Source organism: Lolium perenne, chromosome 2 (genome assembly GCF_019359855.2).
Source record: "Lolium perenne isolate Kyuss_39 chromosome 2, Kyuss_2.0, whole genome shotgun sequence".
Classification (NCBI taxonomy): Eukaryota; Viridiplantae; Streptophyta; class Magnoliopsida; order Poales; family Poaceae; genus Lolium; species Lolium perenne.
In genome coordinates this window covers 173616443-173629119 of record NC_067245.2, presented here as the reverse complement: position 1 = coordinate 173629119, position 12677 = coordinate 173616443, and the positions used below count along the sequence as shown (strand labels likewise).

General features: G+C 40.8%; 1 long non-coding RNA gene across 29 annotated transcripts; it reads right to left on the bottom strand.

The window, feature by feature from the left end:
* Positions 1-258: 258 nt before the first annotated feature.
* On the bottom strand, positions 259-10495 carry LOC127333970 (uncharacterized). Of its 29 annotated transcripts, XR_011752126.1 has the most exons (15): positions 9522-10047; positions 9399-9434; positions 9202-9298; positions 8507-8612; positions 7638-7710; positions 6885-7242; positions 6014-6086; positions 5261-5618; positions 4395-4467; positions 3826-3999; positions 3623-3737; positions 2776-2864; positions 1811-1937; positions 1250-1292; positions 259-1082 (listed from the first exon to the last, which is right to left on the bottom strand). It is a non-coding gene; the product is annotated as an uncharacterized lncRNA (long non-coding RNA). The 29 variants fall into 29 exon arrangements; XR_011752111.1 differs by adding an exon at positions 10056-10495 and having other exon boundaries at positions 259-1937; positions 9522-9640; XR_011752107.1 differs by adding an exon at positions 10056-10494 and having other exon boundaries at positions 259-1937; positions 9522-9653.
* Between the last annotated feature and the right edge of the window lie 2182 nt (positions 10496-12677).

Genomic DNA, 12677 nt, shown 5'->3' with positions numbered 1-12677 from the left:
TGTTTCCTGTTTTTCATACTGAAATTCCAAAAAAGTCAAACCAATTTCAGGCGTAATAATATGATGATTAGATCTAAGACGTAATAATATGGTTCAATATGAAGCACTACGACCACTACAGGAATCAACAACAATTTATAAAATGATAAACGCCTTTCAGTTGGTATCAGTCCTTAGGGCACGATCCCATGAAATTCACGTAGATTAACATTTTAGTATAACATAGAAATAAATAAGGTGTTGAAATGATTATTGGGCTTTACAAAAACGAAGTCGATATGATAAAATTTAGGCAAGGCACACAAACACTCCATGGTTCTAGCAAGAGCAACACAAGTGAGAAAGGAACAACAAAAAGCAACATCTACATAGGCTGCCTATGGGACAATTCGGTATAGCACGCTACCAAACCATGTCATTTCAATAGTTTCTTAACTCTTCATGTTCACCGCACAATGCAACTTAGCTATAGATCTATAAATCGCCAACTTGAGCCACTACTTGAATCGTGTGCTGCTTGGGCAGCCTTTCATCAGTTCACGAAGCAGAGAATAGGGCTACAACCTGAATACTTTCATCCTTTCAAAGGGACACAACCCGAATCCTTTCATGCTTTCAACAGCGCTATAACCTGTCAATCCTTTCATCCTTTCAACAGGGCTCCAAACTGAATTCTTTCATCCTTTCAACAGGGCTAAAACTTGAACATCTCTTTCGTTAGTCCACCAATAAATACCTCCAATTAAACATTTGATTAGATCCTATTCGTCTATGTACAGAAGAACAGATACCCCACCATAAAAGAACAGAGATGAGGTGCACATTGAAAATTTCAAGCGAACCTTAATTCGGGATATCATCTAAACTATTTGCAATATTGCTGGCAACATTGTCCATACACACATGAAGAACTAACAATATGGAAATAAACCAATGAGCGGGGATACTTTCATGGAGATTACAGACACATGAATAGAGTCAACAATTTATCTATGTTTGTAACTTGAGATCAGCAACGCCTCCAGGGATAGAAACATCACCACCCACCTTGGGCATTGGTAGGAATAGGAGGGAAAATGACACTGTGAAGCAACCAACCACAACAAATGAATAGCAGAGCACCATGTGGTATGGAAGGGATAAAATGAAAAGAACCCAACCAACACAAAACATGAAAAATACCCTTTAGAAACAGAACATGCAAACATTTATGTAAACAAAAAGTACAGGTTGGAGAAAAGGCAAACACCTGACTTCAGTGGCAACACCCTCTGAAATACACAAAGGCGTAGCTGAATTTGTAACAAAAATATACATGAGGGCATGGCGAAAAAACTACTGCCTAGGAGAGGAGAGCATATGCTAACGATGGGAAATAAAAATTATTTTGAGCTATCAAGACAGGAAAGGGTTGAGTCTAACAGCTGTAGTAATAGCCACGAAGAAAGTCTTCCATAATTTAAGAGGTTGGCATCAACTATTCAAAAGCAAGTGAGAACCTATCATAAGCAAAAAACAGGTGCATCATGTGTATATCTGTCAGAAAGATATAACTCACTGATTAAAAGACCTTTGTAGAGTAAACAGTACTTCTCTCTATGGTAGATTTAGTTCTCACCCGCTACTGCTATATATACTAACCATACCTAATTGATAATGCTACATCGATTTTAGTACTTCATCTGCAACAATATTCAAAAGAAAGCCAGCACCTATCATAAGCAAAAAAATCCGAGCACTCATTTAAATCTAGGCACTCAGCAACGATTCACACCTGGATCTGGATTAATTAAGAAGAGAAGAAGCTCACTTGAGGTATTGTACTTTCCGTCTGTTCACAAGCATGGAAATGTTCTCCAATGAATGTTCTGTACATATAGCTTATACTTTCCATGCTTTATCTTCATAAGTTTCGAATGTATATGAATTGTTTTGGTCTGCCAAAAGAATATATCTGAACTCAGAAATAATAAAAGATAATACGAAACATTCTTACCATTATAGAAGTTCTAAGGATCAGGTCCCGTGAACAAGTGAACTATACTCCCCGTTGTAATAAATAAAAACATGAACTCCAGTAGGTTGTACAAAGATATTTTAGGAAGGTGTCGGGTCAAAATTCAAAATTTAAGATCATAATAAGATCAGTTGATTGCTGTGGCATAATCTTCTACTACAGGTCTCATTCATATTCATTATATACAGTTATATCAATGTTTCTCCCTCGACAAATGGTTGATATGAGATGATGTCAAATATTTAAATGTATTCACAAGCCCTGTTCTTCTGCACAATCAGCTACACATCATACAAAAGAAATATTTAATTATACAGTTACCTCGAGACAATGATCTATTTTTGTATTTAGAAATGGCTAAATATGTTTTACATCATTAAGACACAGAGGCTATTACCCAGCCCCCAAGCTTTCATGGTATACCAGGCTTGAAATAAGATCCTATATGCTGCTTCTCTGTTTGTAGATCCTGATTTTTTTAAAGTACCCCACATGTTTAGCCCTTCCGTACATATATGAACATTTCTTATACCCCTCTCCCCTTTTAATTTGTTCATGTGTGTTAAGTGTTCTCCTTTGAAACCTGAAGAACCTATTGTAGATTTTAAGTTAGGTTTTCAAGTACCTAACTCAAACTCTTAAAGAACGTTGACGTGTACTGTTGCTATAATACTTTCCGTATTTCTTCTCTACATATTATTCTAGGAACAAAAGCACATAACTGTGCAATAACTGAGGAGAAAAGAAACATAACTTACCTTGTTTCCAAATCTGAGCCAAACTTCAGGCCTGAAGACAAGTAGAACCGATGACGGCGACGGCCATGCTGACCACTGAGCCCCATGACCTTGCATACCAGATGAAAAAAAAACCATTACACAAATTCAGAACAGTAATACCCCTTGGACAACAAAGAACCAATTTGTGTACCAGGGAGCAGCTACGCTAGTGTCACTGCTCCGCCCAGTTACATGTGATATTTAAGATTTGTTAGGGATCATGAGGGATGAATAATAAAAACCCAAAGTAGTAATAAGCATGACTTAATCAATAGGACACGGAAAACAACTCCTCTGAGTCAGGCATCAACTGTTGATGACCTCTCTATCCACTCCACACATGACAGAGATCTAGTATACACGAAGCAAAATGAACCATCAAGCTTTCAACAAAGCTTGTTAGTGTAACTAAAAAAACTAATTACGCTTCTCATTTGTAAACATCAGGCAACACACATTTCAAATATCATGCTATTTACCCGGCAAAAATGCATGTGGAAGGAATCTCCTATATTGGATCAAGATAAAGTTCTACACATAATCATTTAATCTTTTGAACACACAAATTCAGGACATCATCAGAACTAAGAATTAGGCCCCTGTAATATTTTGGCAATCAAGAAACAGAGCTCCAACCTTCCCTAGTACTTCCTCCACAAATTATATAACATAGAGACAGTGAACAAAAAAAAAATAGAAGCACTTATTCACTAAGCTAACTAAACACTCGATTGCATGATGTTGACACAGGAGAATCTGAAATAATTCAAATGTAGAGAGCAATAGGAGATAGGAAACAAATAGTAAAAACTGAAGAAATACACACCTTGAAAATAAGGATTGCCGTACAGAAGCAACCAAACGAATTACAAAATCTTGTCCCAGTGTCAATTTATTGCAAGTAATATGATAGAAACACAAACGGATAAATTCTTGAAAACCTGTAGAGAGACCAAAGATGACAATGGGGCCACAATTGAAAAATATAGAGATGAATGAGGGAAGGGGATTAGATGGGGGTTTAAACACCTGTACAGATGCAACATGGATGCGATAGTCAAGCTCCCGTTTTAAGATGTCACCGACGTTGTTTGGGAGCACCGGCGAAGCTACTGAGGGCCAAATTGAGCCGTGGCCCACCCAGCTCCAGGGCAGAGGCGCATATGACACACCGAATCCCCTCATCCAACTTCACTTCACTCACTGTAAGACCACAAGTAATTTACTTTCATCAAACTATACTTCACAGCATCATCAGCAAGGGAAATTTGTATTTTCCCACATAATTCTTTTTCCCCACACTGAACCATCGGTAGGTATAGTGCAAACTTAGAAACATCGCATTGGAGGAAAGGAGGCAAGAAATGAAGACTTAAAGTCTAAAACTGCAAATACACAATAATGAGGCAAGAAAGAAATTTTTTGGAGAACACTTAAAACTCAATATCACTATGACAGACAAGAAATAACTCTTATTCAGTACCTTGATTCCATTACGTGAGAACTATTTCTATCTATTAATTCCATACACTTTTTCCCTCCATACAATCAACAAAAGAATTAGATAAAACAAACGACATGACCCAAAGGGACTTTACCGCAATGTTTCCTCAAACAATGTCACTTTTGCCATGCTGGCATGGTCAGAGAACTCATCATTGTGACTGGAATCTGCACACATCATAGGACAACAAATTCATAGAAAAAATTACCTATACATTATATCTTAACTGATGACGAAATGTAGATTATAAATAAAAACACCCTGAAGATTTCTATGCATATAAGGCCTTGAGGCCACCTATAACGTTAGCATATACATAAGAAAAGTTGAACACGAATAAGGCCTTGAGGCCACCTATATGAATTATCAACCATCATTTCATCACTATGCGAAGATACATGATGAAATTTACACAATAAATCTCACTGTAATGGTATAGCTATGCACATCTGAACAGAAATCTTTGTATACACATTAAGAAATATAAATACTCTTGTAGGTTTACTTTCCAAATGTCAGATTCAAAGGCCTACCAGCAGCTGCAATCTTAGTTTTTCAAGGGCACTATGAGGTGAACTTGTCTCCATTTATGCTTCTGCCACAATATTAGCAGAAATGACTAATGAGCACATCAATGAGATATGGTCTATACAAAACCATTGCAAAATCAGGTAAGTAATAAGGGACACCAAACTTAAGATAACATTTGTTCGTAACTGAATTATCTCTCATGTAAAAAACTGAATTATCTCAAAGCTCTCCTTTTTTTGTCTTGCACACAACTTTAAGATTTAGCCAGCAATTTCGTGAAATAGTTTAAATGAGGTTCAGCTTCATCTTTCACATATTTGTTAGAGTAAATTCGTTAATGCATACAACTAATTAATCAGCTTATTCCTGTGGGTTTCGCGAACAACCAAAAAGACACGCAAAGAAGATGGATGCTCGAGTTTGACAAACCTCGATCAACATCACAGGCTGTAGAAACAATGGTTTGGTGAGCCATTCAGCAAAAGTGATGGAGCTCCACACCATTCAAGCTGCGGAACCCGGAAGCTCGTCCTCACTGTGCATTCGAAACAATCTAGATGAGCCAAATAGAATTAAATATTCAAAATCCCAGTAGACTGGCAGCATTCGAGCACTGTAACGGTTTGCCATGGATGCGATAGTCAAGCTCCCGTTTTAAGACGTCACCGACGTTGTTTGGGAGCACCGGTGAAGCTACTGAGGGCCAAATTGAGCCGTGGCCCACCCAGCTCCAGGGCAGAGGCGCATATGACACACCGAATCCCCTCATCCAACTTCACTTCACTCACTGTAAGACCACAAGTAATTTACTTTCATCAAACTATACTTCACAGCATCATCAGCAAGGGAAATTTGTATTTTCCCACATAATTCTTTTTCCCCACACTGAACCATCGGTAGGTATAGTGCAAACTTAGAAACATCGCATTGGAGGAAAGGAGGCAAGAAATGAAGACTTAAAGTCTAAAACTGCAAATACACAATAATGAGGCAAGAAAGAAATTTTTTGGAGAACACTTAAAACTCAATATCACTATGACAGACAAGAAATAACTCTTATTCAGTACCTTGATTCCATTACGTGAGAACTATTTCTATCTATTAATTCCATACACTTTTTCCCTCCATACAATCAACAAAAGAATTAGATAAAACAAACGACATGACCCAAAGGGACTTTACCGCAATGTTTCCTCAAACAATGTCACTTTTGCCATGCTGGCATGGTCAGAGAACTCATCATTGTGACTGGAATCTGCACACATCATAGGACAACAAATTCATAGAAAAAATTACCTATACATTATATCTTAACTGATGACGAAATGTAGATTATAAATAAAAACACCCTGAAGATTTCTATGCATATAAGGCCTTGAGGCCACCTATAACGTTAGCATATACATAAGAAAAGTTGAACATGAATAAGGCCTTGAGGCCACCTATATGAATTATCAACCATCATTTCATCACTATGCGAAGATACATGATGAAATTTACACAATAAATCTCACTGTAATGGTATAGCTATGCACATCTGAACAGAAATCTTTGTATACACATTAAGAAATATAAATACTCTTGTAGGTTTACTTTCCAAATGTCAGATTCAAAGGCCTACCAGCAGCTGCAATCTTAGTTTTTCAAGGGCACTATGAGGTGAACTTGTCTCCATTTATGCTTCTGCCACAATATTAGCAGAAATGACTAATGAGCACATCAATGAGATATGGTCTATACAAAACCATTGCAAAATCAGGTAAGTAATAAGGGACACCAAACTTAAGATAACATTTGTTCGTAACTGAATTATCTCTCATGTAAAAAAAAACTGAATTATCTCAAAGCTCTCCTTTTTTTTTGTCTTGCACACAACTTTAAGATTTAGCCAGCAATTTCGTGAAATAGTTTAAATGAGGTTCAGCTTCATCTTTCACATATTTGTTAGAGTAAATTCGTTAATGCATACAACTAATTAATCAGCTTATTCCTGTGGGTTTCGCGAACAACCAAAAAGACACGCAAAGAAGATGGATGCTCGAGTTTGACAAACCTCGATCAACATCACAGGCTGTAGAAACAATGGTTTGGTGAGCCATTCAGCAAAAGTGATGGAGCTCCACACCATTCAAGCTGCGGAACCCGGAAGCTCGTCCTCACTGTGCATTCGAAACAATCTAGATGAGCCAAATAGAATTAAATATTCAAAATCCCAGTAGACTGGCAGCATTCGAGCACTGTAACGGTTTGCCATGGATGCGATAGTCAAGCTCCCGTTTTAAGACGTCACCGACGTTGTTTGGGAGCACCGGTGAAGCTACTGAGGGCCAAATTGAGCCGTGGCCCACCCAGCTCCAGGGCAGAGGCGCATATGACACACCGAATCCCCTCATCCAACTTCACTTCACTCACTGTAAGACCACAAGTAATTTACTTTCATCAAACTATACTTCACAGCATCATCAGCAAGGGAAATTTGTATTTTCCCACATAATTCTTTTTCCCCACACTGAACCATCGGTAGGTATAGTGCAAACTTAGAAACATCGCATTGGAGGAAAGGAGGCAAGAAATGAAGACTTAAAGTCTAAAACTGCAAATACACAATAATGAGGCAAGAAAGAAATTTTTTGGAGAACACTTAAAACTCAATATCACTATGACAGACAAGAAATAACTCTTATTCAGTACCTTGATTCCATTACGTGAGAACTATTTCTATCTATTAATTCCATACACTTTTTCCCTCCATACAATCAACAAAAGAATTAGATAAAACAAACGACATGACCCAAAGGGACTTTACCGCAATGTTTCCTCAAACAATGTCACTTTTGCCATGCTGGCATGGTCAGAGAACTCATCATTGTGACTGGAATCTGCACACATCATAGGACAACAAATTCATAGAAAAAATTACCTATACATTATATCTTAACTGATGACGAAATGTAGATTATAAATAAAAACACCCTGAAGATTTCTATGCATATAAGGCCTTGAGGCCACCTATAACGTTAGCATATACATAAGAAAAGTTGAACACGAATAAGGCCTTGAGGCCACCTATATGAATTATCAACCATCATTTCATCACTATGCGAAGATACATGATGAAATTTACACAATAAATCTCACTGTAATGGTATAGCTATGCACATCTGAACAGAAATCTTTGTATACACATTAAGAAATATAAATACTCTTGTAGGTTTACTTTCCAAATGTCAGATTCAAAGGCCTACCAGCAGCTGCAATCTTAGTTTTTCAAGGGCACTATGAGGTGAACTTGTCTCCATTTATGCTTCTGCCACAATATTAGCAGAAATGACTAATGAGCACATCAATGAGATATGGTCTATACAAAACCATTGCAAAATCAGGTAAGTAATAAGGGACACCAAACTTAAGATAACATTTGTTCGTAACTGAATTATCTCTCATGTAAAAAAAACTGAATTATCTCAAAGCTCTCCTTTTTTTTGTCTTGCACACAACTTTAAGATTTAGCCAGCAATTTCGTGAAATAGTTTAAATGAGGTTCAGCTTCATCTTTCACATATTTGTTAGAGTAAATTCGTTAATGCATACAACTAATTAATCAGCTTATTCCTGTGGGTTTCGCGAACAACCAAAAAGACACGCAAAGAAGATGGATGCTCGAGTTTGACAAACCTCGATCAACATCACAGGCTGTAGAAACAATGGTTTGGTGAGCCATTCAGCAAAAGTGATGGAGCTCCACACCATTCAAGCTGCGGAACCCGGAAGCTCGTCCTCACTGTGCATTCGAAACAATCTAGATGAGCCAAATAGAATTAAATATTCAAAATCCCAGTAGACTGGCAGCATTCGAGCACTGTAACGGTTTGCCATGTCCAATAAAAGATGTGAGTAAAGTACAACGCTGATAGTAACACTTTTGGGTAATTAAGGTCAGCTGGTCTCCATCTTAACAAATAGCACGGCAAAAAGCTGCTCTATCGGCGTCAATTTAGTCAGTCCAGTAAGGATAATATGCTGCGAGAAGTTACAAATATTTAGGCAATGAGCAAAGACATGACAGAACCAATCTAAAAACCCCGATTAATTGTGAGTAAGAAACACATGGCAGTATCAATCAACAATCTTCCATCAAAAAGCTGTAAAAGTAAAATAAACCAGCACTGATGTGGCATGCTTAAGATAAATAAACACCAGTGTTCAACAGAACCAGGAAGAAGGAAACACCAGTGTTTCAAGCTCTGCTCAGCTGACTCCTTTGACACCTCATATGTAATTTGATATGAACAATAAATCATATTTTTACAAAACTAATATCCACCCATAGGACAAATTAATCAATTGCACTTAAACAAAAAATAACTTACTTGAAAATTTGGGAAGGGGGGTGCATCATGGCTACCGGCTGAGCTGAGCTTTCCCATGTCCTAGCGTGCCAACTGCCATAGGATGTGGAGTGCTAATCTGAATCCAGTATTGGATATGAGCAAACAATAGGAGGGCAGAAAATTAAGGGGCTGTGGACTAATGCAGATCCTGGATGGGAACTCCGGAAGATGTGTACCTGAACCGGCCCCTTCTCTCTTATCTCGACTTGCATCTGCAAGATGTATCTCTTAGAAGAGAAAATGCGTGATAGGCATCTAAGCCTAGCAGCAGTGAGATTGAGAGAGAGAGAGAGAGAAACCTGGGATCTTGTAGTCTTGCCGCTCCATCTCTCTCTTTGTGTCCTCTTCCTCCTCCTAGTTCTCACTGGCGTCAGTACACCACCATCAAACTAACGATGAGCACCAAGAAGGTGAGTCCCTGGAAAAAGTCCCTGGAAAAAAGGCACGAGGATGCAGGGCAGGGGGCTCAGATAAACATAAATCTGATAAAAAAACTAAAGAGTATCCGGACGGAAAAATCAAAAAACGAAAATACAGAACAAATCTATTATGAAATAGAGCACAAGAACAAACAAATCTCAGGAAAAGCAAAAGGAAATCTCAAAGAAAACAAAATCAAGAACCAAAAGGGATGGAGAGAGAGGATTTGGCATCGGGAGATGCGGCTGAGCCAGCAGGCTGTAGGGGACGGAGTGCTCCTCCCGGCAACGGTGCAGCTTGTGGCGGCGGCGCGAGCGGGACGGAAGGCGCACGGAGATGGCTGAGGAGACTGGGGGAAGGCGCTAGTGGTGGCTGTGGGGATTGGGGAGAGCGATTGGCGGTGGAAAAATGACCTTTTGTTATGCGTCGTCCTGGTCGGGGTCGGGCATGCCTAGGTTGCTCCCCTTCGCATCATTGGCTGCAACTCCAGATGTGAGCTTGATGTGGGGGGATGTCCTCTGCTGCTTGTGCGGGCTACCGTCGCCCACGGCTGGTGCAACCTGCAGTAATCGAGGGCCGGCCAGCCGCCGCTCTTCCGCCTCCGCGTCTCCGGCGGCCGGGGAAATGGCGTCATGTTGAGGGCTTCTTGCTCGTCCTGGTGCGCCTGATCTACGGGGAGATGGAGGGGACGGCGACGCAGATGGCACGTGCAACGGCCGGCGCCATCGGTCTCCGAGGGAGAGGGAGGGGCGGGAGGAGAGAGGTGGGAGGTGGAGCGCTGCGGGGAAGAAGAGGAGGAGCGGGCGATTGGGGGAGGAAGAGGATGCAGGGATTGGGCGAGTGGGGAAAAGGCGGCTAGGGTTTTCACAGGCTCTTTTTATATCCCCGCGCAGTCAAAATATAGACTGCTGAGATGCAAAGTAAGATCCATCCTACGGTTAGAAAATGGACGTCGCGGTGGATGCGCTGTGAGACCCCCTATGGGGGGCATCTATTATAGGTTAGATTCGATTCAAGGTAGGACATCAGCACAGATCGCAGCTGTGTCCTTCGTCCCACCGATATACATCGAGGGAACAAACGACCGTCTCCTCGCGAGTTGAGATTCGAACGAATCCGCTCGGCAAGCAGAAAAACCCAGCAGTAGGAATCAGCGAGTCCGTCCGACGAGGGCTTCAAGCTTCTACACCCCGCGCTCTGGATGCACCGCTCCTATGCAACATCGTCGCTGCTGCATCAAGGACTTTCCCGGACGTTGGAACGATGGAGGATCTTGGTGTTGATTCACGGAGACGGTGAACTCTGCAGCCGTGTTACTCATGGTGCACCGACGCCTAGAAGATGGTCTCGATGGCTCCTCAGAATTCAGAATGAGGGCGGATCTCGGGAAAGTTGAAAAATAGATTGGTCGGCCGTCGCAACAAATCAGCATGCTGCCACGATCTGTCCTGATGGCCTATGCGATGTTCCGGTTTGCGCCCGTGCTGGGAAGGAATAGCTGCAACAACATGCTGTCAGTGTATGCAAACGGATTATTCAATGTGTAGGCCCTGCAGTTTTTCAGTAATATGACGTTGATCAGTATGACGCTACTTCTCTCCTCTCTTGTTGCTCAGTATGAACTGAAAAACATACGATAGGGTGGTTTGGTCCAGCCATACATGATCACTCTGGACCTTGTGCTGCCCTTTGAATATAGATGGTGAGCTCAATCATGCAATGTTATGAGGCCACAAAACCTGGAGATGGGAGATGACCCTTAGCCATGACTGGATATATCACGCGAGTTCCGTATATTCCATACATTAGTTGCTGATTGAATTAAGGAGCACAAGTACATCTTGAGCAAGCATTCTATAAGCTGGAAAGCATTAGCAAAAATCAAGAGCTAGGTACAGAGGTACATACATGTTCCAGGTTTGATTCTCTCCGACAGTTCTTTGCATATATGCATTGAGAAAGGTGAGGCCAAGCAGCGGCGGAAGACTCGGTGCTACTGGATGAAGAAAAAAATACTACAAGCGCAGCTTTATTTTGAATTGCTGGTCAGCTGAAATACACTGTCCCAGAATCGGATCCTCAATGTATATTAGCAAATAGTACATTGCTGCATTCAATTGAAGAAGCTCGAATCCTTGGATGCCATCTGATGTACATTGGCCCAAGGTAAATTTCGATGCCTCTTTTGGTGCTAAACCTTAGGCTATGTTGGTGTACATCATGGAAAGAGTTACTTTGCAAACCGACCAATCCATGAATCAGCAAAGGTTTTGATCTGCTATGAGAGAATGTGAGGAGAGACTCTTGATTTTATTTATTTTGCCCCTCGAAATATATAGGTGACATACTATCTTGGTTATCTGTGTGCAGTAGAAGATGAACATTATTTCGGCGGAATCGTTGGTTCAAGTCGAATTAATTTTTTGTTTTTATTTTAGAACCTTTTTTGGTCTACAGTTTCCATTAGAGACTGGCTGGATCCGTTAGATGAACCTAGCTACATCATTACAACATTTTATCGACGTTTTCCCCGTCGCAACGCACGGGCAATTTTCCTAGTCTATACCTAATAATAAAGAAAATAAGGCTTCTTGTTCGTCCGTCCTTAAAACTATCCCCAATGTTGTGATATATTTACCCACCATTGCCACCGATTAGTGAAAAAACGATTCGGTTAAAAGAAAACACCCGTGCCCAGCATCATCTCTTCCCCAATCGACTAAAACGATTCATTTAAAACTATCCCCAATGTTGTGATATATTTACCCACCATTGCCACCGATTAGTGAAAAAACGATTTGGTTAAAAGAAAACACCCGTGCCCAGCATCATCTCTTCCCCAATCGACTAAAACGATTCATTTAACGTCTTGTACGCCGCGGCCTTGCCCTCCTATCGATCTGGCCGACCGCGCTCTGGTCGCCGGGAAGCTCCGCCAGGACCCGTTCCTCGCCGGCTCGCTACGCGCCGGCACCTCCCTGGTCGCCGCCAGTCTACGTCCTGATCCGTGCCTCGATGGACTGCTCTGCCCCGTC